Here is a 16,008-nt window from a genome sequence, read left to right on the forward strand (position 1 = left end):
AACTGATGGATAGAGAAACTTCTCAGGGTAATGAAAGTATAAAATACTGTAATACTAGATATATCATGTCATGTACAGGTCAAAATACATAGGTTTACAATAAAAAAGAGAGCAGAACTGCAATGTCTGAACTTTAGTTAGTAAAAATGCATAGCTCCAGATTCATCAATTCTGGCAATTATGATAATTTAAGATGTTCAAAATAGGAAATGCTATATGGGAACTCTGTACTACTTCCTCAAATTTTCTATAAATCTAAAACTGTTTACATTTAGCCAAAACATTCTCTTAATTAGTGAAATAAGAATGCTATATTCTGGCTTCATTTAAACTGTTTTTTTTTTATTATAAACAATATTTCTTGCCACCATGTATATAGTAGTATCACTACCGGAGTTTTGATGATAGAAATTTCTTTCCTGGATTTATGCCCTTGGAAACACATTGCATTTAGATTTTTTTAAAAAAGACTCTTATTAGTTATTGTGATTTGGAGATGCTCTTCAAATTTTGTCTGTTCTTCAGGTTTTATTCTAATAATGTAAAGACTTCATCTTCTATGCCAAGGAGCACTTTCGCTCAGTGGATTGCATTTACGTCATTCTGGATACTCCTTATTGGGAAAAGTCAAACTAAATGAGCCTAAGTATAAACTCCAAAAATGTATTTGATGAGTGTGATTGGCCTGATTTGTGACGATGTGTGTGCTGCTTAAGCTCACTGAACTGATTTCATACCATATCTACAGACCACAGTTGTTCAATCAGTTGTGCTGGGCTGCAGTGCCTGAGCAGATTTCTTAAAAGGACACATTGTCTTTCAGAGAAGCAGGCAGGGTCCTTGGCCTGCAGGGAGCTCTCTCTTAAAGGGATATGTCAGCACCACTGAGGTAGTAAATCTAATGGTGGAATTGAGGCCAAGTTGAGAAAACTGGAAGGAGAAAATCCTCTCAAACCATGCAGCTAGAACCAAATCTTGGTTGGAAATGAACAGAGAACCAAGGAGCCAGAAGCCTTTGGTCCTATGACTTTGTATTTATTTACTTTCTTCAAGTAGTGGTGTTAACAGGAACATCAATCTTCATTGTAAGGCTTTTACAAACTCAAGAATCTTTTCATTCAACATTGGGGAAAGCTAAGCCTTGCTTGAAAGTGGGAAAGCAGGGATGAATTGACACACGTGCACAACCCATATGCAGAAGTGCCGTGAGCACGCTTCCACTGCAGGGAAGAGACCTACGGAAGATGGCTGTACACCCAAGGAATAAGCTATGAAGGTGTAGGTGTTCTTTATTTTCATTACAAATATGAATTTAAACTTTTAAGAACACATTTATTTCATTTATTTTTATTTGAAAAGAATCCCCATCTGAGAGTCCTCCAAACAAGAAGCACACACCCACGTCCCCAGGTGCTGTTCTCTTTACTGTGTGCAGGGAAAGGGAAGAAAGACTTAGACTGCCCACCACAATGATAACAGTGGCAAGTAGGGAACAGGATGTTTAATTCAAGGCGGGAGTGACACTAATGATTTCTAGTGAGACTGAACTGAGCACAGCAATAGGCTCTATGGAGACTTAAAAAATTGGAACAATGGTGTATTTCTTATCAGTAGCACAGAAATCTGAAATAAGCTGCAACATTTTTAAATTTTGAGAAGAAATATTTTTTCATCTAGAAATTATGCATTCAAGTAGAGTAACAATCCCAGCTAATATAGCGCAATAACTTCTGAATTATACATGAGTTCATAAAGTTTATATAAGTGTATCTTTTTTGAGGTGAAATGAGTACAACAATAATTTGAGCATCTAGTTACAAGCATGAAAATGAATACAAATTGAAAGAAAAAATTAACTCAGGGGCTAAAGAGAACTTGAAAACTGCTTGCATATTCTAAGATGAACTCAGAGCGCTCAAATTAATATCACCAATAAAAATTGATCATAAACGAAATGGTAAAAATGACTGCAAATTTTATTGATATGATCAAAAAGGCACATGTGATCTTCAGAGAAACAGAAGATACAATTATAAATCTATAAAAAGTAGAAATCACAAAACTTAGAAAAAGTAATTTTCATTAAAATATTTAGGAAAGAACCCCATTTAACCTTGAAAGATAGAATTTTCTCATAATTGCAGTTATAGAAGATAAAGAGTATACTTCATTCCTTTGGAGTCTGCAGAAAATAATATGCTGCTTTAAAAGAGCATCGCGGTTTAGATCTCAGGCTTTAGATTTAAATGGCCCAGACACTTATTTTGGATCTGACATTTATTAAATATGGCACTTTGGCATGTTCCTTAAACATTCTGTGGCTTTACCTCTGTTCAAAGGAGCACTAATCTGAGTTACTAAAAAAATAAAGATGGAAGCAGAGCTGGAATTGTAAGAGCAATTCAGGACCTACAATGCTAGGCTGTGGGTGCGAGGGAATAAGAAAACTGAGACCAGAGAGGATTAACACAGAAGTTGTCAAGTTAAAAGTTGAGCATGGTTTCTGAGGAAAACACAGCTGGATTTTGACCATGCATAAGTTTGCCAATTAAAACATAAAGAGATTCAGTTAAATTTGAATATTAAAAAACAAATGTGGATTTAGAAAAGGGGAGTTACTTTTGTTTTCCCTCAAAAATGATGGTTGCAATTTGGAAAATACTCTGATCTCAGAAATCTGCAAGCATAGCAGTTCAAACAGAAAAAAAATGATATTTTATTTGTTGCTGTTACTATAAAAATAGGTAAGCAGGGCTGGCAGAAAACAGTTGAGCAGAATCAAGTGTGAGTGAGCAGACAGCATGATTGCCATGTTCTGACAGGAAACAAGTCCCTACATGGTCAGCCAATCATTGAGATGAACTGATGAGGGAAGCTAATTCTGCCTTCCAGGGTTTTCTCAGACTTGGGGACAAGTGCAAGGTCAGAGTCTGTGAGGCAGAGAGAGTCTAACTCAAGTTAGACCAAGACAAGGCAGAGAAGGTAAGAAGTAAGCAACTGAGACCATGAGGTCATAACCAACAAATCTTTGCAGTTTTTGTTTGCATGTTTGCTTTGTATGAATATAGCACATGCATTGGGTTGAATACGCTTATTTAAAATTTTTATCTGGAACTTGTACAATCTAGCATGTAATCAACTTGTAAAAATCGTAAAGACCAACAGGTCCTTTTAGATCCATTGGATAAATGATGTCATAGGTTAAACTCAAGTTGCAGAAACAGACATGTGTTGGGGGGATCAACTGGGATAGAAAAAATGTGCCCTGTCTTTGATGAATCACGGAAGACTTAGTGTGGACAAATCTGAGAACTTGAAATCCCCAGGCAGCAGATAGAGGCCCAGATTTTGTGCAGTTTATTTCCAGGAGTTTTTCCAGTTATCAGGAAAACAAAATTTTCTTTCTGCTTTCAACAAGGGGGAAGAAAAGCGACGATTTATAAATAAGCCAGAGCACTTTATTACACTTGACCAGACTTGCCTTAAAACAAAACAACACAACCTATTTTCAGAGTCTAACCTATTGAGGTTCTGTCAGTAGCTAACTGTCCTGCAGAAAATTACTCATATTGAGCCTTTTGTGTCCATTCAGTCCTATCTGAGGGACAGAGAGGGAGGGAGAGAACCACTTGAGAAGTTCATAGCCCTGAGGCGCAGGCTCACTAAAGGACTGAAACATGGTCATAAAACTAGAGATTGCTCACAGTAGGCCCGTGGCCAAACTTCCACCAGCAACACCTGCCAAAGCCCAGCCTCCAGGCACAGGACCACCCCTTCTGACCAGCAGACTACCAAAGGAAACCAGACCAAGCCCAGATCCACCCACAGCAGCCTGCACAGAACCCAGGCTCACAGTAGTCCTGGGTCCACCCCTTTACCTGTAGGTCAGACACCCACTAGGACCCAGCCCAGCCTCCAGCACAGGACCACCTCTTCTGACCAGCAGACTATTGCAGGAGCCCAGACCCACCCCAGATCCACTATCATTGACTTGTGCAGCACCCAGGTCCAGGGTAGGTCCAAGTTCACCCCCACCTGCACCTGGGAGCCTAAGCCTAATGCCCTTCCATCTTGGGACACTGCAGTCATTGCCGTAGCCTTCTTCATGCTACTGCATGAGCCCCTAATTTTTTGACAGTAGACAGGGCCAAGAAATAGCTGCATCTAAGAGCAGGAATCCCAAAGAGAGTGTGAGGCCCACACTTTCCGCCCCATCTCTGTAAGACATTGCTCCATCTTGGGGCACCTTAACTATTCTATTATCTTGAGTTACCTCAGCTATTGCTGCCACCAACTTTAGATGCAGTCACCAGCAGAGGGTCACCAGCAGGGTCTGAAAGCCCAACATCAAGGTGAGGTACAGACAATCTGCATGGATACTACAAGAATATAGGGAAGAAACTGTAATATTTCAGATCCATGCAGCAAGAAAGGAAGACACATAGATAACATGAACAAGGGAGGGAAGTGCCCCAAATAAACCAGGACACTACAATAACAGACCCCATGGACAGCACAGTTGATGGAATGTCAGAGAAGGAGTTCAAAAGGTTTATAATTAAAATGATTTGTGAATTAAATAATGACCTAAATGAGCAAATATGGGCAAAAATTGAACACTCCAACAATGAGAGAAAAGAGCAAATACAGGGAGCAAAAAATTACTTCAAGAGAGAGATAGACATTCTGGAAAAAAACAGTCAGAAACTCTTGAAATTCAGGATACAATAAACCAAATAAAAAACTCAATAGAAAGCATAACCAACAGACTAGATCACTTGGAAGAAAGAAGTCAGAAAATAAAGACAAAGTAAACAAAGTATACAATCTGGAAAATAAAGTTGATCACACAGTGAAGATAGTAAAAAACCATTAACAGAACATCCAAGAATTGTGGGACACCATCAAAATACCAAATCTAAGAGTTATTGGGATAGAGGAAGGCACAGAGTTTCAAACCAAAGGAATGCACATTCTCTTCAGTGAGATAATATCAGAAAATTTCCCAAGCATGAAAAACAAATTGGAAAACCAAATACATTAGGCTTACAGGACACCAAATGTACAAAATTATAACAGAACTACACCACTGCACATTATAATAAAAATGCCTAGCATACAGAATAAGAATAGAATCTTAAAAGCTGCAAGAGAGAGGAATCAGATCACATATAGGGGGGAGACCAATTTGTATCTCAGCAGATTTATCAAACCAGAACCTCAAAGCCAGGAGATCATGGAAAAACATATACCAAGCTCTGAAAGAAAATGGATGATAACAAAGAATCTTTTACCAGGAAAACTAAGCTTTAGATTTGATGATGAACAAAAGTTAAAAGAATTTACAAGTAGAAAGCCTGCACTGCAGAACATACTCAGCAAAGTATTCTAAGAAGTGGAAATGAAAAACAAAGATGAAAATCAGCAGAGGAAGGTATTACACTAAATGAAAAATCTAACCAGAAGAGAAACACAGTCACATTAAATACTACTAATAAACAAATATCGCTGGGAATACAAATCATGTCTCAGTAATAACCCCAAATGTTAATGTCTTAAACTCTTCAATCAAAAGACATAGACTAGCAGATTGGATCAAAAAAAAAATTCAACAATATGCTGCCTTCAATTTCAAGCAATGAAATAGAAGATGCCATCAGAATCCTACTAATAAAGAAAAGCCCAGGACTGGATGGATACACAGATGAGTTCTAAAAGACTTTTAAAGAAGGACTAATTCCAATACTCTTCATTTTATTTCAGGAAATAGAAAAAGAGAGAGCACTTATGAACTCATTATGAGGCCAGTATCACCCTGATTCCAAAACTAGGCAAACACACATCAAAGAAAGTAATACCTCAGAACAATATCTCTAATGAATATGCATGTAAAAATTCTCAAAAAATTCTGGCAAATTTAATACAAAAACACATCAAAAAGATCTTGCACCATGATCAAGTGGGTTTCATCACAGAGATGCAAGGTTGGTTCAACATACGGAAATCAATGAATGTAATTCATCACATCAATAGACTTGAAGATAAGAATCATATGATCATTGCAATAGATGCAGGAAAAGCATTTGAAAAATCCAGCACCCCTTCATATTCAAAATACTAGAAAATTTAGGGATAAGAAGAAAATATCTCACTATCATAAAGGCTATCTATGCTAAATCCTAGGCAAACATCATTCTAAATGAAGAAATATTTGAAAGCATTCCCTCTAAAAACTGGAACAAGACAGGATGCCCTCTTGCACTACTTCTATTCAACATAGTTCTTGAAACACTGGCCAGAGCAATTAGACAGACGAAAGAAATTAAAGGGATATACATAGGAAAATAAGAACTTCAATTGGCACTATTTTCTGATGACATGATTCTATCCCCAGAAGACACTAAAAGTTTCACCAGAAAACTTCTATAACTAGTAAATGAATTAAGCAAAGTAGTAGGATATAAAATCAACATCCATGAATCACATGCATTTCTGTATATCAGTGACAAATCCACTGAAAGGAAAATGAGGAAAACTACACCATTTAAAATAGCCTCAAAACAAACAAACAAACAACAAAAGAAAAAACCTTGGGAATCAACAAAAGAGGTGAAATAGCTATAGAATTAAAATTTCAGCACCCTAAAGAAAGAAGTCAAAGAAGACCTTAGAAAATTCATTTATTCTCTGAATTTCCTTGCATTGTCTCACATGTGAGCTTTTGGGGGACACTTCATATTTAAACCATAAAAAGAACCTCTTCCCAGAAACCATGTCAATAATAATGAAACAAAGAGAAATAAAGTGTTGAGAAAAAAATCTCCAGCTTAGAATTATGTTGAGAAATTTCCTAACAAAAATCGAGAGAAGTTGATGCCCGTAGGCCTAAAGGAAATGTTGAAATAAATTCTTAAGAAGAGAAGGAAAATAACATACAACCCAAATGCTATCTATATAAATAATTGAAGAGCTTTGAAAAACAAGTAATTTTTCTTTTTTCTTATTTGAACTAAGTTAAAGTTATTTGCAAATAATTGTAGCAAAATATATGTGTGTGCCTTTATATTAGCCAATATCACCACATGGATTTTTAAATAACATAAATGTATCTGACACATAAAATAATCAAAAGTCCAAAAGTGCCTTTCTTCATTTTCACATGCTGTTACAATTAGAAATGCCCCATTTTCATAGAGCATGTATTTGGGTATATTTTAAGATGCTGATAAACAATCTGCAAAAATCCACAGAATCTTATTGAGAATTAAGGAAAGTAATCCATCACAAAGGATATGGATTGTAGGACCACCTGCACATACCAAATTCCTGGATGCTGAAGTCTCTTACATAAAACAACCTTATTTGCTGAAAACCTACCTATATCATCCTGTGTAGTTCAAATCATCTCTAGATTACTTATAATGCTTAACACAACATCAATGAAAATGGAAATGATTATTATGCTATATTGTTAATGAAAGAAGAAATACTCTAAACCTCATCCATGCTCAGGACAAGTGTTGAGAAGCAATTCAACATACTTTTGATTCACAGTAAGTTAATTTCATCATGTAGAAGACACAGAAACAGATGACTGACTAAGCTATCTAATAGCTAACTTGTTATCAAGGTGTAACCTCTTTTTTCTGAGAATTCAGGTGTAGATAATTGCTTTGAGGGTGATTATTTTAAAGGAAGTAAAGTTTGAACATAAAATTTGGACATTTTCTATTGTACTGATTTGATTTTGAGATTTTTAGTAAAATGTCCTCCTTAGAAAAAAATAATTTAACAATAGATATTTAATTCAATATCACCTACAACAATGTTTCCAATAGTAAAGCTTTTTTTTTTTTTTTACATTCATTATTTACTTAGCCTTAATTGGTTGAAAATTAGAAGACATGTGAGGTATGTGTTAGTTTGCTATTTCTCTGTAAGTGTGCATGGTTGGTTTTGTTTTTCTCTTTACTTCTCTATGCTGCTAACCAGCAAATTTTCCCTCTAAAATTCACCTTTTTATACACTTGTCCTTATCAGTGATTCAGAAAGAAAAAAATTATCATTTTAATCATCATGTTCTTTCTCAGGTTTGCTTATAAATTTCAATCTTTAAAATATTTACTTGTGATATAATTTTGTTCTTTTTTTCTATGTGACATTATAGTTGTCCTTCAATTGTGTGCAGTTGAACTTTTACTTTGAATGAAGAAATCTGGAAATAAACAGAGCTCCTGCCCTCACAATAAGAAAATCTCAGATAATCTAAATTATCATCATTTCTTTAGGCCATTAGGAGCCAAACTCAAATTGTCTAAAATCTAAGAAAATAAAGGACCTTAAGTGAAGAGATTAAAGTAATCATTTGCTCAATGCATGGCCTCCACACAAGGACGTCAGACAAATAGGTACAAATTCAGAAAAAAATCACAGCAAACTGCTAAAATCTCAGTTTGAGCAAATATGAAACCACTTACCATAAAACCATTCTCCATAAAGACCAATATGGCAGTTTCCTCACAGAAAATAACTGCTTAATCTTGACTTGTTGTAGGGTATGTCACGCCACAGAAAATCATTGGCTGCTGATAGTTAACTACCTTTTCTCTTTTGAAATGTCCTCAAACAATATAGCTCATTTGCTTCATTAATGCCAGCCAAAGTCTTGCTGCCTTAAAAAACCTTACTGTGATAGTGAATCTGGATTGTCAATATGACTGGATTAAGAAACTTCTGGGTGTATTGGTGAAGGTGTTTCCAGAGATGATTGACATGTGGGACAGCAAACTAAATGGGTTGTATCTGATCTGAATGTGAGCAGCACACCCAATGGTGTTGAGACCAACAATGAGAGACGGTGACACCATCTCTCTCTTGTGTGGGTGCTTGAATTGCTGCTGTAACTGCCCAAGGACACCAGACTCAAGTTCCTTCACATTTTCAAAGAAAATATGAATAAAAGATTCTCGAGGGAGTTTCCAAGTCTCCAGCCCTGAACTGGTATTGAATGATTGGTCCCTTTTATGATACTTCTATGAGAAGCTACTTGTTCTTCCAACTATCCAGTCTGCAGATGACCATTATGAGACTATTTAGATTCTGATACCAACATGCTATATATATGTATATACTATATATATGAATCTGGTTAATTCTGCTACTTTAAAGAACTTTGACTTGTGATAATAAAATGTTTGCAATAGAGACTGTCTCATAATGCTTTTTTCTTCTATGTAAAGCTTACATTCCTTCCTAATCTCTATAAAACTTTGCTGAAATGAATGAAATAATAGATGGGCTTCGTCAATACAAGTTTATGAACAAAAGTCTTTGTTAATTTTGATTCAGATTTAATTTTTTTGAGAATATAAAACTCCATGGAAGGGCATCAGTAAGAAAATTTTACTTATAATTATGGGCTTTTTTTTTCTGCACAGGATACTTGAAAGAAAGCTTAGTGTAGTGAGTGAAACCAGAGAAATATTCTCTCCTGGTAGAAACAGAGAGAGAAATAGAATACCAATACACAAAAGATAACAGTTGGCCAAGACTCTTCAATGTGGACTAAAAGCTGTCACAGAGCAAGGATAATAAGATATCTTGTCCCAGAGCACAGACAAAAATGTACTATGGTTAGAAAAAATGAAAAGCAATAACCTGAAACCCTTTGTGCACAGGGAAGGATAGGAAATAATTCCAGCAAAAGAGACCCAGGGACATCTTAAAAGCATTTTAATTTTCACACACCTAGGAGAGGAAGATGAAACATGTTTTGGAACAATGCTTACCAGAAATATAAGATGGGGTTTGCTTATTCAGAAAAAGTGGAAATCACTGGAGAAATACTATGAATTGAGCACTTTGATATCGGTGTACTTAAGAATGAACCTCATTCCAAAAACACATTTGGAAGGCCCAAATGTGACTCCTTTTGTTTATAGCAAAGTCCCATATGTAAATATAGAGTCTTGACATAGCCAGCTACCAAATTAACTGCAAAATAAGGCTAGAGAATTATGAAGCTGGTGGTATATTCAGAGAAACCGAAAAAACCATAAAATTCAAACATATCTGCTTTGAGAGTTAATCAATTCTTTTACTAATGGCTTACAATCCTAGCATAAAAGAAGCTACACCAATTTCAGGTTATGAATACTTTTTATCTCAGTCTCTATGCTTGTACACATGACATCTAGCCTTCAATAAATAATTAGGTCACACACAAATAAACAAGGTTAGTTTTGTGTGTATGTTGGCAGGTGGACCAGCTCACTCAGAACAGACAAAAATAATCAACAAAAGCAGACTCAAGTATGGCCCAGGTGAGGAATTATCACACAGGAACTTTATTATTAGTGTAGTAAATACTAGGAATAAAGCAAGACATTGACCATCGAAACCAAATTATAAAGAACAATGAAACAGACATGCTATTTGGGGAAAAATTAAAGAAAAAAAAAATAAGCAGTAACAGTGATAACTAATGCCATTGATATGCTTACCAGTTAATTCAACAATAAACTGAAGATGGACAGGTGGAAATTACCCACAATAAAATGCCATGAAAAAATAAAATATGTGTGTGTGTGTGCATGTCTACGTGTGTGCCAAAAATGAGCAAACACTAATGTTAAGCAATGCCAAATATTCAAACACACATGAAAATCAAATAAAATGGAAGAAAGATCAAATAATAAAGAGATAGCTGCTGAAAATTCTCCAAAATTTTTAAAAAGTAAGCTACGTCTCCAACAATCTCAGAGTACCCCTAGCACTACAAATTCAAGAAAAAATAGTCAAAAATCAAATAAAAGCATACTCCTATTGCTCAAAACAGAAAATCTTGAATTTTTCCTGAACATAGAAACATTATGTGCCCAAGAATAAGAATAAAACTTTAAAAAGTTTGTTTGTTATGTCCTGTGAAATCCAGGCAACATCTTAAAACATTGAAAGAAAAACAGCCTACCTAAAATTATGAATGCATCAAAACCATATTTCAAAATAAAGAGAAAAATAGTGCTTTTCAGAAAACAATCTGATAAATTTCACTGTCCCCAGACCCATCCAACAAGAAATTTTTAAAGGGAGAAAAAATATAAAGTGATTCTTCATATGAAGAAAAAAAAATGTGATGTCAGATGTGAGTTATGTATGCATCTACATAAAAAGGTATATTCCAGAAATGATTAAGTGATAATAAAATCCAAGATTTTGACTCTTTTAAATGGTCCCAAAAGATAAATTGTTGCCTGATACAAAACTAGTAGCAAATTTTGCTTCTAACATATATAAAATCAAAGTGTTTCACTACTGTATAGAAGATGAGAAATGGGAGTGACAATAAATAAAATTGTGTAATATTATTTGAAGTTAGACTGAGTATATTATAAAACCAAGATCAATCAAAAAAAATAAGAAGTATAAATTATAAATAAATAAATAATGTAAAATGCAATCATGAAACATAATTAGTGATTAAGCAGGCAAAAAAAAATGACACCAAGGACAAAAGTAATGAAGATGAAGAACTCTATTATAAGGATGATAATTTTTTTCCAAAAATCTTATATATTATTAATTATATAAAATGATGTAAAACATAAGATTCCTCATATCAATTTCATTTCTGTTATTTTTTTAAATATTTGTTTGTTTTTGGTCCCAGGGATTGAACCCAATAGTGATTAACCACTGAGCTACATCCCCAGATCATTTTATTATTATTATTTTAATTTTGAGACAGAATCTTGCTAAGTTGCTTAGGGCCTCACTAAGTTGCTGAGGCTGGCCTCAAAATTACAATCCACCTATCTCAGCCTCCTGAGCTGCTGGAATCAATTTCATTTTTTTCATTTTTTTTTAAATGGAAGGCATAATTAAGAGTTGTCTATAGTAAACACATGATAAATACAAAGAAAGATAGATTAAAAGTATGGCAGATGATACTCATGGTGCACACTCATCAAAAGAGAGCTGATGTGACCAAGGTAATATATACAATGCAGATTTCAAAACAAGTAGTATCTTCCAAGATGCAGAATAGAAAAGGCTGTTAAATATGCATGAAGCATTGTTATAAAGGAAGAACAATGTGACATAAAGACAAAGTTATCACAAATATGCATGTACCAAAATGAGCTTGAAAGTATCTGATGCAAAATGTAATAAGGATGAAAAAAAATTAAAAAATCCTTTTGAAAATTTTCTCACTCTTTAAAGTAAGTGATACCATTTTGCACATATTAGAATTGCAAAATTCAAAATTACTAATGACATCAAAATTTTATGTGGAATAAGAACATATAGAAATACCTTCTCTTACTGATTGGGGTATAAAACATTGGAAACAATCATTATAATTGTGTAGCAGATGATAGTAAAACTAAAGATATAATTACTTTTTATAAATATAATCCAATTTAATTTTTGAGATAAATGAAACAACCTTCTAATGAAAATGACATACTACAAGAACATCAGTTTTTATAATGCTAAAAATAAAATGTCTATCAGTAGTTGAATGGGTAGACAAGATTTTGTGCATGTTACCTGACATGGAATGGAATGAACCACAATATATTCAAAATATGGATGATTCTCAAATACATTATGCTTGGCCTTTAAACTGAGCCTATTAAGGGTATTTCATATGACTCTATTTTTATAAAATTCAAGAGGAGGCAGAGCTTATCTTGCTTGACCAAAATCATAAATTATTTGCTTTTGAGAAGGCAAATTTACTGGAAAGATTATGGAGCAACTGTTGAGGGCAATGTTAATATTTGATATTTTTCTTTGTATAGTGATTTCACAAGCATAAACAAAATTTATGGAAGTAAATATTCTAGGTATGTGGTTTCTTTTACATACAAGATATTTCTCAATAAGGTTGTTTCTTAAATATATGTTAGATATGACATTGTAAGTTATGACTGAACTAATACATTTTAAAAGTGAGACAATAAATGGCATTTACTAACATGTAGAGGCCTAGTAACTTTAGGAACATACCCTTTTTTGTAGTATTGGGGATTGAATCCAGAGCCTCACACATGTTAGACAAGTGTCCCACCACTGACCTACATCCCCATTTCATCATGTTAATTTTAACTTGAGAAATCTACAAAATTTTTATTTAGAGAATTGTATTTGAATTTGGTCTGTATATAAGTGATAGGTAAGCATTTACCTGGAAGAAAGATGTTACCCATTAAGAAAATCTTGAACAAATCACAGCAAGTAAAAAGTTTTATAAGCACCTAAAGTGGTCAAATAGCACTACTAAATTGAAGTATTAGAACTGTCAGAGCACACTTAGGGGATAACAAGGTTTAATTCAACATGTCCAGGAAAAAAATTAGAAAGGTTAATGTCTTCTTTTGTTGTTGTTGAGTGCCTAATGGATTTCAGGCAATGTTCTATTTGATCCTAACAATAACCCTGTGATAGTGTCTGCTTTTAAAAACCCACATGCATAATGCCTTTAACATGTACACTGTAGTCAATAGGTCAAACAACAAATTAAATACTTGAAAAATTTGAATTGCTAAATTTTGATATCTGAGAACAACTCATCAATATTGGAGCTCAAAGATCTATGTAATTCTTGGCTTTCAGAAAATATGCATTTTATTAGTCAGACACAGAAATCACACTACAAACATTATCAGGAAGTCCTTTGTACAAACTCAACAAGTTTGCCAAAAGTTAAGAGTTCATATGTATAGTGCTTTCACATATATTTCAGGAGCCAATCAGTTTCAGTTAATTTCCTAGCATTCTCAAAGCCACCTTTGTTGCCCCAGAGCCAGTTCTCATACAAGACTCAGAAATCCTTCCCAACAGCATCAGCTTCTGTTCTACCACCTTCTCCTCTTTCAGAAAGTAGCAGTCTCTTTATTTGTCCTCCCAAAGGGCTTCCATCATTTACCGCAGTACTTGATGTGTTGTGTTTCTCTGCATGATACCATGATGGTGGTGTTCAGGTCAGGCAGTGAGACAGGCAAGCCAGAAAAGCCATCCCCATCCTGGAAAGGGTCACTTTTGCAACAGAGCTGTCAAGTGCTTCCTTAAAACCCTTTGATTAAAACAAACATACATACTCCAAATTAAGTACCTTGCTTATGAATTAGGAAAGTGTTATCACAGGTTTGAACAATTTGATTATTGTAACTACTTTAGAAGTTATTCATTAGTTAATTCCTGTAAAATATTTTAATAACATATCCATTTTGTTGCAAGCCCAGGTACTAATTTCAGTAATCAAACATAAAAGCATATGCTGTTTTTATGCACTGCCTAATACTGAGCAATAAGAAAGTAAAACAATGCAAGTGCATAACATGGAAAATAGTATTACAGGTGATTCATGAAAGTTGTCATTAAATTTTAGCTATTACTATTTATTAGTTGTATTGCCTTGAGTAAATAAGTTAGCTCTTTGATTTTTATTAAAAAAGAGCCAGGATATATATCAGTATAAATATTATTACCTACCATGAGAGATTTTATATATGTATGTATGTGTGTGTGTGTGTGTGTGTATATATATATATATATATATATATATATATATATATATATATATATATAATGTATTTGTATATTTGTATATAATATATTTAAATATATAAAATAATGAAGTAAGACATGAATAAATTTCATTTATTCACATATGCAGCAATATTTTTATTCTAAGCTAATGTCACTCTGACATGTACAAGTGTGCTGACCTAAGTCTCCATGGCACCCGCACTACTAAACTTTATCACAGGCTTGATACATAAAGGAATACTATAGCAATCTAAAGTCTTTGTTAGAATTTTCATAAAATATATTTGAACCATTGCACATGATTAAATACAGGCAACTTCTTATTTCACAGAAAAAACAATGTGCTTCTTTTGTTGTTGTTGTTGAGTGCCTAATGGATATAGATACCCACAAAGCAATTATTGTAACTACAATTAAAGGAGCCTATTTTCTACGTTCTTTCTAAACATGAATAATAAATAATCCTTATTCCAACCCTTAGGGAACTTGCAATGTTTTAAGGGAGAACAAATTGAATGAAATAATCAGAATATATTTTAATAGTAATTAAGTTCATGGAAAGCCACAATAAGCAGTAGGAAAATGTAATCAAGATTTTTCTGTATGGCCATTATAATTTGTACATTGTCACATCCTCCATACTAAATAAATAAATAATGATATATTAAATATCAAGTTTGGGTTCAAAATAATTTACAGAATGGAGATGACTAACAAAGAGCTGGCCAAAACAATTGACAGAGTAATAAAAATAGCTCGAATTATTTAAGTTTCTTCTAACACATGGGGTGGGGATGTTGCTTAGTGGTACAAGCGCTTGCCTCGTATGAGTGAGGCCCTGATTTCATCCTCAACGTGGCAAGAAAAAATACATATATATGTAAACAGAAAATATGCATTATAATTTTAATGTATGAATTAAAATATCAGAATTATTAAATATAAAAATATTAAAATCAATGTAGAAATACTAATAAATTAACATAAATATACTTAAAATTAATGTAAAACATGCTTTTGTTGCTTTTATTAAAAAATTTTATATGTAACAGACAAATACTCACTGAAACAGAATAAGACCATAACAGACTCAACTATTTCACATACAGAATGGAAGAACTACTAAAACTTTGAGGAAAATATAAATAATGCATGAATCTTATCAATTTGTTATTCATATGAATACAAGCAATTAGCTTTGTACTTCTTCCCATATGCAACATAAATTTATAGATTCAAATATTATCAGAAAAAATTGAAAATGTTTATAATACATCATGAATGTATATGTTAACTTATGTAATAGGGAACAGTTCCATTAAATTTGACAAAATGTGTATCACACAACAATAATTTTTTTTTGATAAATATGTCATAAAGCATGAACAATGAATTACTAGGACTAGAGGATATATTTCAATGTATGAGGGTTAACATGTAGCCCCTTTAATA

The sequence above is a fragment of the Marmota monax genome, unplaced genomic scaffold (assembly GCF_021218885.2).
Source record: "Marmota monax isolate L192 unplaced genomic scaffold, Marmota_monax_Labrador192_F-V1.1 WCK01_AAM20220418_F8-fsc01646, whole genome shotgun sequence".
NCBI lineage: Eukaryota > Metazoa > Chordata > Mammalia > Rodentia > Sciuridae > Marmota > Marmota monax.